This window comes from Branchiostoma floridae, chromosome 8 (genome assembly GCF_000003815.2).
Source record: "Branchiostoma floridae strain S238N-H82 chromosome 8, Bfl_VNyyK, whole genome shotgun sequence".
Classification (NCBI taxonomy): domain Eukaryota; kingdom Metazoa; phylum Chordata; class Leptocardii; order Amphioxiformes; family Branchiostomatidae; genus Branchiostoma; species Branchiostoma floridae.
The window spans coordinates 2,543,341-2,556,735 of record NC_049986.1 but is presented as its reverse complement, the minus strand read 5'-3'; positions in this window follow the sequence as shown (position 1 = coordinate 2,556,735).

Here is a 13,395-nt window from a genome sequence, read left to right as displayed (position 1 = left end):
GCCCTGCAGGCCGCTTTTCCTTGAGGTAAAATCAACAGGTGCTTGCCATTGTGTACGGCAGGGTTCTCCCCAGAATTTTTTAGTATAGTGGAGGGGCTGGAAAAAATAACCGGAACCAACGCTTTGTGCTTTCATGAAAATGCATTCATTTTGCAATGACAGAGGGTGTCAAATACTACAAGTATAATATATTATAGTGATTCCTTTGTTGTGAAGTGGCAAAACAACTATTGTTTTGATCATCGCCCATTCACAGGTTTTTGCAGACAATGCCCACTGGAAAGGTGATGCCACTTGGCACAAAAATCTGTGAATTTTCATTAATTTTAGCAAAACTAACCAAGAAAATAGGGAAGAGACACACTAAATTACAAAAGTAGTATAGTGGAACTGGCTAGGAGTATAGTGGAGGGCCTCCCTTATTCCATCCTTTGGGGAGGACTCTGTGTACGGTATGTCTTATGCAAGCGGCTTGGCAAGACTTGGTGAAGCTAGAGTTCCACGACACCATACCTTCGCCAAATGATTTTAACCCTTACAGCTGATGTATTGTGTTTGTCATTGCGTATGCACATTTGAACGGTCCTCATTTGCATATATATGATTATATAATTTGATCATCTCATCTACCCAACTAACAGACGTACACAATCTATCTTTGATAGCATTTTCTGATAATTCACGCAAATGAGATCATCATTTACAAAATTAATGCTCAATAACGCTCACCTGTAGAAATTCCCGTCATTCACCACAATGATATTATAGTTTTGATTATGCAAATTAAGTCTTTATTTGCATAATGTTTATCTCTCCATGTTCTTGCGTTTCTCAGTTGCAAGTGCCACGTGTAGAAATACATGTAGTACCAGTACTATGATGGAACAGAGTTGGTTTATAAAATTCAATTATGAAAATTAGTTTCATATTTCCATAACTAATATTCAAGTATATCATATTATATGAAGCATCACTTAAGCTATCTCCATATAAAAAATCTGCCAACCCCTTCTTGAGGTATTCTCTTTCGAAGTCTGAAAAAAATGTGACATATCAAACCCGGATGTTCTACTGCAGTACTTTAACAAACCGCTAGGGGGGGTGGCAAGAGAAATCTCATCTTTTCCTGGTCTCATCAAGACCTAGTTGCTCACATATCTAATATCAATCGATCATCTAGGCATTCTGGAGTTATGCTGGTCTTACACACACACATACGCACGCACGCAGCACACACACGCACAGAAAGAGAGAGAGAGAGAACATAACCATGATCAACCATATTGGCGAAAGTAACAAGTTACAGTTTTTGGTTGAACCCGCCTCCCCTCCCTTTGACCTTGTGATGAAAAAATCCCAATCCCTAACCAAGCTTATAAACGGTTGGTCCCTACTATTTCCAGTAGCGATAGAGTGAGTTGCGGAGTGAATCCAGTAAGCTAAGCCAATAGTAACCCTCCTCAGTGCCCAGCTCGGCCCATCTCTATCGATCGCGTGAATGTAAAACCATGTACCGTACGATGGCTACAACTGCTTCTGCTATCAGCGCGCGCAAAACGACCTCAGCTGGGGGAGAACCTTATCGGGTCATGGGAGGTAAATATGGAGAGTTTCAGATGACCTTAGGCGGAGGAAAGTCGCTGTTGGATAGGGCCAAAGAGCCTTTTTTTTTTCAATATCTGCATCAAAAGCTAGGATGAAAAGTTGATCATCAGGGAGCATCACACAGTACAAGCACATTTTCCTCTTTTATTACCCTCTTCTTTCTAGATGAATGTGCCAAGAGTCTCGTCAACCCAACCAACAGAGTGTAATTGCGAAACCATACCCGAAGGCTAATTGTACGAGGGTGAGTCAGAAAGTAATGCAAGTGGTTTCATAACAGAGTCGTTCTTTGATCGAATGAGTTGAAATTTGGCACAAAGGTTAAGACATATCTTCTCTTGAGATTGAAATATCAAAATTTGTTGCTCATTATCTTATGAGTGACTGAGCTGCTTTCAAGGTGACCACACCCTTGGTATCCCGTCAGAAGAAAAGAGAGGTCCAATTAACGTACAATTAAGAATATCCCTAAACCAATGTTTGCTGTTGTAGGAGACTAAGCCTGCACATGTAATAGGCTGCATTTCTCTATAAGCCACATGCTTAATTTCAACTCTGAAATCTGAGCAGTTTTTCTTTTTTCGTTGCTGGTGTAGAGTGAGGTATGCGCGGTCTTCAGGGTCATGAGATCTGCGGTGTTATGATTAAAACTTTCTGTAGCCTTCTTTTCCATTAACAAAGAGAAATGAAACTTAGCACACTTTTTGGCCTTTAAACAGTTAATAACTGTGTAAAGTTTCGTTTCTTTTGGTTAATGGAAAAGTAGTCTTTTAACCAACAACTCACGAATTCGTGTATAAATCCAACAGCTCTATAACACAACTTACTGCATCCTAGCAGCTGTAAATAAAGAACCATTACGAGTTTAGAGATGAAAATTGGCACGCAATCTATAGAGACATTTGGTATCATACATGGGTAATTTCATCTTCCTACAGTGATTTTTAGTGGGTCAGATTTAGAGGAATCGCTAGTCTCACAAGGTATTAAGGGTGTGTTCATCTTGAAATCAACTCAGTTGCTCATAAAATAATAAAGACCAAATTTAAAACATTTAATCTCAAGAGGACATATATCGCTACTTTTGTGCCAAATTTCAACTCAATTGATAAAAAAACGAGTCTGTTATGAAACCACTTGCATTACTTTCTGACTCACCCTCGTACGCACAGTATCGAGAGTAGAGTCGTACATAACATTGGCTTCTAGTCTACTATAAGGTACTAAGTTTACTATTGTAGGATTTGACTTAGAACTTCTTTGAAGGCAATGGTTAATGAATTGTCCCACTTTTTGCAAAATGAATGGGTTTGTAATAAAACGTTAACACTCACACACACACAAATAAATAGGCAAACACACACATACGTGTAACACTTAGTATCATTTTATACAGTCAATTCTGAAACACGTTTAATGCAATTATCAAATATGGAAATGCACTGTGCGTTTTGATTCTGCATTCTTTATCAATCTGGCAGGATGCAATATAGTAATCATGCAATCAATGCAAGTTCTGCATTCTTTGCGCGATTTGTGCTTATATAATGAAAACCGCATTAAGATCTTCAAAATACCAAGGGACCAATCGGTCACTAAAATCAATGGCATGATATAATCCTTGAATGGATTGTAATTTATTCCAGGCTACATTCTATACATAAAGGAAAGGAATCTAATATTTGCAAATCATCTACAATTCTATTTCCATGATACAATGACTCGTGCTAAATTGTCCAAAACTTTCAAAGACTTGAAAAAAAATCAAACATTCAGTAGCTTCTAACACTGATCTCGCTATTGAAGCGAACAAGGGGCAACCAAGGAGGTTATATTCAGATAACCTCCTTGGGGCAACGATCTGTTTGAAAATATTAACGTTACATTCATAAATCTATAACGTTTTATTTCCTTCATTATTGTGGTAATGAAAATATACAGCATCCAGTGGATGTGTGCATATAATGATATGATACAAGGGTTCTGATTCTCCGACCGGACACCACAGAACGATTGTAGATACACCGTTTTGTTGCGATTGGTGTCGACTTGTTCCATTTTGTAAACATGGCCCAGCACAGCGCGTGATCTTGTACACTGAATATTCAACACCAGTGGTACAGAAAAGGCGCGCAGTCCAATGCAGAAGCACGCGTGCTGTGATATTGCCGCCTCTACCATGTGCAGCCTATTCCCTACGGCCACAGCAAGTAAATTGTAGGGATGACATCCTTGCAGAGTGCAAAAATAATGAGAGCGCGAAAACAAACAAGATGGGTAAAAAGAACAAGATGGGTAAATTTTCAAAATAGACACCATAAACGTCATAACAAGTGACAAAAGCTAGCATTACAACTAATATGGCATTCATTCCTGTATCAAAGAAGTGAACTAGTCAAGTTAATGTGATGATGATGATGATGATGATGATGTATGGTACACTGGTATCACTTGCCAAGCTGGCAACTACATTCATGGCTTCCATATTGATTGCACTTTTACAACTACCTAGCCGACAAGCTTCACTTCTGCAACTATAGTAATGGCTACCTCCCTAGTGTCACTTCTATAAGTATAATAATCAGGCTTCAACACAACATGTTTGCCTATTTTTATATTTCAGCCATACCATAGGTATGGTGAAATATATTGTATTCGTAATGTTTCTTTCTTTCTTTCTTTCTCCTGTCAAATCTTCAAATCGAATCAACTCCGCCATTTTTTAACCGATTGACTTGAAATTTGGCACAAAGGTAGAGTAAGCCAATACCCTCAGGTGTTTTTTTCATTTTTTTCATATCTGCCTTTAAAATGATTTTATTGAGGTTATTGTCAATTTTTATGTATATTTCGGGCTCCTGTACCCTGGTATTACAGCCGAATGACATGAAATTTGATACAGAGGTGCCTTGATCATATGCTCACCTAGATTCAATAACAGTTTTGGCATACGGTACAACAAAATGCTTAATTTTGCGATTTTTGGCCATTTTTTGACCAAAAAAGGACATTTTTGGCCCCTGTAGCCTCGTTTTACAACCAAATGATCTGAAATTTGGTATAAAAGTGCTCTTCAATTATGTGCACATAAATTCAATAAAAGTTTTCCCATACGGTACAACAAAATGCTTAATTTTGCGATTTTTTGACCAAAAAAGGACATTTTTGGCTCCTGCAGCCTCGTTTTACAACCAAATGATCTGAAATTTGGTATAAAGGTGCCCTTCAATTATGTGCACATAAATTCAATAAAAGTTTTCCCATACGGTACAACAAAATACTTAATTTTGCGATTTTTGGCCATTTTTTGACCAAAAAAGGACATTTTTGGCTCCTGTAGCCTCGTTTTACAACCAAATGATCTGAAATTTGGTATAAAAGTGCCCTTCAATTATGTGCACATAAATTCAATAAAATTTTTCCCATACGGTACAACAAATGCTTAATTTTGCGATTTTATGGCCATTTTTTGACAAAATTTTGACATTTTTGGCTCCTGTTCCCTCGATTTACAACCTAATGACCCGTAAATTGGTAAAGGGGTGCTCTAGATATTTATTCAAATGACCCATGTATATTTTTTGGCATGGACCACTTTAAAATGATATATTTGTGGGTTTTTTGGTCATTTTTGAATGGCCAAAGGGGTCAACGACCTCAAGGCCTATTGTTGCATGAGGGAGATGGCTGAAATATGCTGTATTTGCTCTCAAGCAAATGTCGGCCTTTCTAGTCGTCTATCTGACCATCCCCAAAGAGGAAAAATATTCTTTTTTTTTCTCTGAAATCAGGCGAAAATTAATGAGCGCGCTGGTCGATGTCATCCATAAAATTTACTTGCTGTGGCCTAACCTCATTTATACTGACAGCCACTTGGTGATCAATGAAGGGAATGAAAGCAACATATATTTCCCTCTAATAAATTATCATGTCATTTGGACTATTCTACGAGGGGCGTGCAATAAGTAATGGTCCTGACCCACTTCCAGTTGTCTGATCTAAATGAAATTTTGTATGTGTAATAATTCATATCTCTATGGGTTATGTTGCAAAAGACAGCTCTGAACTAATTGTGGTTTCTGATTTCCTGGTGTTTGAACTTAGTCAGGTGCGAAATGGACCAGGTGTGAAATGGAACCAGTTGAGTGTCGCGCAGTGATCCGGTTTTTGTATTTGAAAGGACGCACACCAAAGAAGACTTTTGATGAAATAAATGAAACTTATGGTGATGATGCCCCATCATATGACCTTGTAAAACGCTGGCATCCTGAATTCAAACGTGGCTGGAAGTCTGTGGAAACAGCTCCCAGACCTGGTCGTCCCTCTTGTGCCATTGATGAGGCATCAGTTGGAGGACCAACCTGGGGTGTCCTACAAAATCGGTGTCCAGAGCTGCATCAAACGATGGGAGAAATGCATAACTCTGTGTGATTCCTATGAAGAGAAAGATTAATAACTGTGCCAAGTTTCATTAATCTCCTGCTATGGGAAATGGGTCAGGACCATTACTAATTGCACGCCCCTCGTACACATAACGTTCAGTGCTAACACAATATGATAACATAAAGCCTTGCATGAATGTAAATCATAGATGACACATGGCTTATGAATTTATATGAAATGCGAAGTCCAGTTGCTAGAATTTGTACTGAAGATGTACTACTAAACACAGTTAGGAAAGGCATAGAGAACTACTAAGAAACAACGATTGGTTTCACATGTGACAAGCAGGCAAAGCCGTCACTGCCGCCGGTACAGCTCTTTACTCTGATGTCACAGCTGCGATGCAGATTCTTCCTCAGCAAGTCTTTATCAAATAGGCCACAGCAAGTAGATATTATGGATGGCATCTTCTGAAGCACAGAATCTTATACAAGACCGAGGAATAAAACGAGATGCATAAGTTCTCAAAATAAAGACGTTGTTACCCATCTCCGATTATTAGTACAACATCTTCCACCTCAGATCACGTCACTCAAAAGTCTTCAAGTAAGTACGGACACACACAAGGACAAACAAACAAGCAGAAAACACAACCTCCATTTTCACTGAGGTAACAACGTGAACTCCTGCTTAGAGAACACCTGCTTAGAGATTGGCTACAGTAGCTGCGTCAAGGGCTTTAAATTGTGAAGCTCCTTGGTTATGTCAAGTATTTCATACATCATCGTCTCAATTGACATTTATTAGTCTTTTTTATTTATATATAACATCTAACACATTCACAGGTGGAATTGTTGAATGCCTGGTATCAAGGAACGTTATGAACGTAGCCTATCAGGGAAAACAGAAAAGAATGTTGACTGCGCTCTCATTGTTGACTTGGACGGGATGCCTTGATCCAAACTTGTGCTAAATTTAGCGTGAGGACGGCCAATGGCATCGTCGGAGGTATTTTAGACCATTCCGCATCTTCCAGAGAAAATGTTAACTCCGCCCCCTTGACGACACATGAGCGCGAACCATTCCCAACGTTGAGCCGTTTTAACTGGTTGATGGATGTACGAAGCATGTGCGCAGCCTCACTGGGCGGAGTAACCGGTCTAATTTTGTGTTGTCCCGCCGAAAACAAGGGTGAAGTTTCCAGTCTTCCTTGCGGTAAGCGAAGACGTACCTACGAAGCGAAAGGTACGCCTCCTAGCGGCCGCGTCGTTCTGATGCCGTAGCTGAGCAGTCGACGTGTGGCAGTAAAGACGTACTGTAAATGCATTTCAAAAGTTTGCGGAGATTTAATTTCGCGGTATCGGGAAAAGGACTGTTCGTGGTGGTTTTAATTCAAGTTCGCAATAGCACCATGCACTGTAGTCTCTTACTGCCACGGAAAAAGTTCGCGGTGAAATGGCAACGCAAAAACAGCGAACATAAAACCAGCGAAAATTTCTGTAGTATCCACAATTTCCACATTGAGTGCCGGCCAGTTTGTAGCCTTTTGCATGGGTGATGAGGCCGTTTCGAGGTTGCTATGTGAGACATCGCGAATTATTTTGCCACAGGACTTGTCCAAAATCAGTTGAACCTCACTTGGTTGGCTAGGGCATACTGATTATTTGCAATTGCTCTATTTATCAAAAGGTATACTAGTGTTTTGTGTGAATACGTATTGCGTAGTAAAGTATTTTGTCTCACACTGAAACCGAATTAGCAGAAATCAAGCAGAACCAGTCGGAATGAAGTATTTGCAAAATTCGTGCCACATTCGGGGCCATCCCGAGTGGGAATTCCAAATGGACCTTATATCCCCTTCACACGAGAAGGAATGAGCCAAAATGCCTACAGAATGAACATTCTTTTCTATTCCTGTGAATTCGTAGTGTATTCTAGAAATCTCACTGCATTCCAGATATCATTTTGGCCATATTCTGGCAGGATTCGAAGTGCTTGCCGTTTCGGTTCTCTATCGAATGAGATAAGAATGTTTCGAATAATGTTGGAATACCGTAGAATGTGGTTATACTGCAGTTAGAATAGTTAAAATACACTTAGAATACACTTTGAATGCCGTTCGATATTTCTCCACTTCAAATGCACCTCAAAAGATTTAGCAAAAACTTTTGGGCCAGCCAAAACAACGGGCACAAATATCTGGAATGCAGCGAGAATTTCTAGAATACGAATTCCCAGCAATAGAAAAGAATTTTCATTCTGACTTCTTTCCGGCTCATTCTTGCTCTAATGTATGATGTATGCATGTTCTGCATTCCGGCTCATTCCTGCTCTAATGTATGATGTATGCATGCTCTGCATTCCGGCTCATTCTTGCTCTAATGTATGATGTATGCAGAGTAATATTGTGCACAGAGGGACCGAACCGGAACAATGGTGCTTTATCATTCAAGACTGCGTCAATTTTGGACCAATCAAATCTCCTTAACCTAAAAATCAGTATCAAATATTTTTGGTCCCGATGCTCATCCTATTGTCCTGATTGACATGAAATTTTATGGCTACATGAAATAGATAGTCGAGCTGAGAAACTGCACTGAGAAACGATTGTTAGAAAATGACCATAAAACAACACCTTTAGTGCAAAGAAGAGGATCGAAACAAAACACCAAACAGGGCGGTAACATGATTACTAACTCCTAATATGATTCCTTTCTCCATCATGCCTATTAAAAAAAGTTAAGTATGATGCGTGTGCACAAATGTACTTATCTGAAGCAAAATGATTAAATAGCACTGCAGCCGGTCTTTTACTAGTCGGGAAAAGCGTTAGGTGGTACATGACACGTACACACCTAGAAAACTCCATGGAAAAAAGTCAAATAACAAGAACGAACGGATACAACCCGTTATGTGTTTTTGAGACACTCTGTATGTGCAGATATGTACATATGTATAAGGGATCTGTACCTATGTTACCGAATTTTATCCGTCCCTAACCTTCTGCCTGAAGACCTCAGTGAGAAGAGGCCTACAGGTTTTGATTTGAACTTTTCATGGATAAACAAAGTTCAAACTTTAACGTTATATATACACCGTGTAATACATAACACATTATGCCTTTCGTAGCTAGGATTCGCGATCGTGATTTTAGGTGACGGACACACTTATAACGTAGCATGATATACCTGATATCCTGGAAATTTCAGTTTCTCTTTTATTTTGTGCTGTGTCACGCCCTTTCCTGACGAATGATTGTGCCAAAATGATGAATAATTGAATGCCTCCTGCTGTACGTATAACATTGAGTAACAAGCAATATACCCTCAAGGACAGGGGAAATTGCAAACAAATTTATTTCATCATTTTATCACCAGGTATGTAAGACACGGGACTGTGAGGCCACGTGTTCGACTCCCATCTATTCAGGTGTTCCTGGCACTCGACACGACTTTCCTCACTTCACCCAGGTGTAATTCACAAAACCGTTTTTTCTTGTTGGACCGGTCCAGAAAAAAAACGGACCTGAAAAAAAGGCAGTGGACCGCATGTTGGACCGATCGGAAAATGGCGTTCACGTGTTTTGTTTTAGTAGACGAGAACTGATAGTCATTTTTACCGAGTTTCTACAGTCCAACCTGGTAAAAAAAAAACAGAAGCAGTTAGTGTTGTTAACATGAAGATTTCAAAGAGGATTTTAAAACGCCAATGGACGTCGGATACTCCATCAACTTCAGATTCCTTTGTAGCGAAATGCACCTGTCCATTGTTTTGAGTATTGCCAATTCACAAGTTTCCACAGACAGTTAAGTCCAGAGTCCAGGATCAGGTCCGGATATGATCCTCTGGACCTGGACCGTACCTGTACCTGAATTTTCTGTACCGGTACCCACCCCTAGTGAATGGGTATACGTTTTCTTCGTTCCCGCAAACTACCCTACCGGGCTCCCTAACACAATACCACATGACATGAACAAGGACACGGATCAAATTTCTGGACAAGGGTTGGATTTGTATTATCACACAGATTAAATCGGTTAGGCCAAGGAGGCTATATCTCCATATAACCTCATTGATTAGGCTATTCTGTGGGTAAAGCATCTTTCACCATAAAGGTGGTATCTTACTGCGCTTGGGGCACCGATGCGGCACTGCGGGGTTTGAAATATTGCTGAACGAGAGCGAATTTTCTTACGTTTTGTACATTTTGTTGTTTTATAAATCATACTTTTACGTATACGCAATTTTTAAATTATTGGATATTGGTGAACATAACACAACAGTGCCGCAGTGAACGAACACCGCAGTGCCACACCGGTGCCCCAAGTGCAGTGAGATACCACCGTAACTTAAGGTGCATGTGTGCATACTGCATACTACATGCTCTTCTATGCATATTAATGTGCCACCATTCAGGCCAGGCCGTTGAGCTAAAACACGGACAACACCTGGCCAATAGGTTGTAACGCGCATGCGCAAGATAAAAATAGACCCTCTGAGTAAACGCCTATTCATAAACAATCATTGCAAGTTGTACACGTTGCATGCATATATAGCAAACGGTCATACATTTTAACATGTAATATTTTCACGTCAAGTTATGTAAAACTTACATAACGTCAAGTTATGCAAAACTTTATTGGTTCTAACGTCGGGCCGTTGGGCTAAAGTACGGACAACACCTGGCCAATAGGTTGTAACGCGCATGCGCAAGATAAAAATAGACCCTGAAATAAACGCCTATTCATAAACAATAATTAATCATTGCAAATTGCACACTTTGCATGTATATATATATAGCAAACGGTCATACATTTTAACATGCAATATTTCACGCAAAACTTTATTGGTTCTAACGTTCATTATAGATAATGAGAATAAACAAACATATGGCTATTCTCACATTTTATATACCTCTAAGGTCACTGACATTGTTTGGGGTTGTTGACCCCTTCACACACGATTTAACGATGGTATCTTCTCTTTGTCAGGACTTGCTCATCACCTTGATTGCACCATGAATCATTCGGACGACTGTCAGTAAACAAAGAGTTCAGCCTGCGTGTCAAAATGTCTATACACTAACTGGCCTTGAATCATACCGTTCCTTTCACTCTGACGGAACGTGTATTAGCGGAATTACAGTTGGAGCTGAGTGCCATTAACGAATATGTGCACACACACAAATACACAGAGCGATCAAAGGAAAGGTGACAATGATATGTAACAGGTGTTTTTAAGGCTAGTGTCTCTCCCCAATGTGTACAATAGGGTAAAAAAGGTGTCTACAATGTGATATCACCACTTTGTCCCATTATTTTACTTGTAAAGGATTGACAAATAGTCTTAATGCGTCTCTACTAGAAAAATAATGTGACAACACCCCTCTATCACATTATTTCACTAGTATGTAGACAATAATTGCAATAACAGCTAAATAAAAAGTTATCACAACTTGTCCAACTATTACGTTTTCTTTCCTAGAATACAATTCAGGGCTAAATGAATGTGTTAAATAATCAGGTCTTATGTTTTGTGTTACCGAAACCACTAAACATTTGTACAATATGTGCACGGTATGGTAAAAATAAAGGGTGCTATTGTGGTGGTGAGACAATTCACATACGTTGCTGTTTGTTTGCCTCGCTTTTTATTATATCATTTTTTTTAATTTATCATTATTATTGGTCGGCCCGACTACTCTCTCTTTGCAGCTAGGGGGTGAATTGCGAGGGGCTTACAATAGACGGGGTTAAATCGCAAGGGCTTGTATACAGCGCCTAATGACCTCAATACGACAGAAATTGCCCCAGTTGTGGCCAAATAAAGGACTGTAGGTTTTGAACCACTCACACCGGAAAGGACCCCTACTCTTTTCGATGGGTTCTTTTACGTGCTCGAGGTGTGGCTCTCCCTGAACACGGGACCTTCAGTTAACGTGCTATCCGTTAGACGGCCCTAGCCGAAGCTAGGTACTCATTTTTCACCTGAATGAAGTGAGGAAAGTCGTGTAAAGTGCCTATCTCAAGAGCATAAGATCGGTGACATGCAGGTTTCGAACCCAGGACCTCTTGGGCCGGAGCCCAAAGCGCTGCCACCCGATCGTTTGCCCTTCATATCTGAGAATTAGACACTAATGCATTCACTAGTATAATAAACAGCAAAGTTGCAAATTGCTCTTTTAAAATCTAAATTGGTTATCTTGTCGAAATGTGGTATTCTAACAATTGGAAGATTTTTTTTTATTTTGTACCCTGACACAAGGGACAACAAATTATCTACAATGGACGTGCCAGTGCGCGATGTAGGGATTTTACAACACTTCGTATATTCATAAGATAAACATCTAAACCTTATTGTTTATATCCTTGAATAGTTTAATCGTGTTGGTACGTCACTGAATAAAGAGACTCTTTTACACAACGAATGCTTTATTCTCACCGACTTTTCGTGTGGTGTGCAGCGACACCTGTCCTGCAGTACAATGTGAACCAGTCAGAATTGCCCTGAAGAAGGTGACAGACGGTCACAAAAACGTCGGTGAGAAGCATTGGTTGTGTAAAAGGACTCTCTTTATTCATTCATTGTTTATATATTCCGTGTCTAATCTGGGTTGCTATTACGTAGCAATTCACCAGTGTACTGATCCTCTTTTCTCTTCACCCAAATTTCCAGCAAAATGATGACACCAAAAAATGATGTAATTCTAAAAGAAATGTAGTAGCACGACAGAGATATCAGGTTCCTTCATAAAGGGTGAATTATGCATCAAATTAGTAATGTGACTATATGCACGTCCATAACTGTCTTCATATGAACACCGTCGCTATGGTAACCTTTGTTTACATGTCAATCACACAGAGACTGCGAAATCTCAGTTTTGACGTCTATGGCCCCGATACCGGACGTTTCTTTCTTTCTTTCTTTCTTTCTTTCTTTCTTTCTTTCTTTCTTTCTTTCTTTCTTTCTTTCTTTCATCTGTCATTTCTGAAATGGCACTGGGGTGAAAAAAAAAAAAAAACTAAAAATAATTCTGGCAAGATGTGTCCAAATAAGCAAAATATACCAACGAGAGTAGTCCTTATTAAATGTCAGCCTATGGCTTAATACAAGGTGCCTGGCAAGTTCTGGCAAAAGTTAGGTCACAAAATTTGAGGGACGATGTTAAAAAGTCGTCCTGTTATGCGTTCTTTGATAGCTTGTGAACAATTGCCCTTCTTGATATGCACATGGCCCCTCATTTATGCCGAAAATATCCATTATGAAGGAAGCGTATACGTATAGGAAATGCATGGGTAGGGTCTGCATGGGTTTAGTGAGTGTCATATTTTGGTACAAACACACGTTGCATATTTCAACACAAGCGAAATTCTACGAAAAAAGTCGGCTGGTTGTGTATTCATTGAT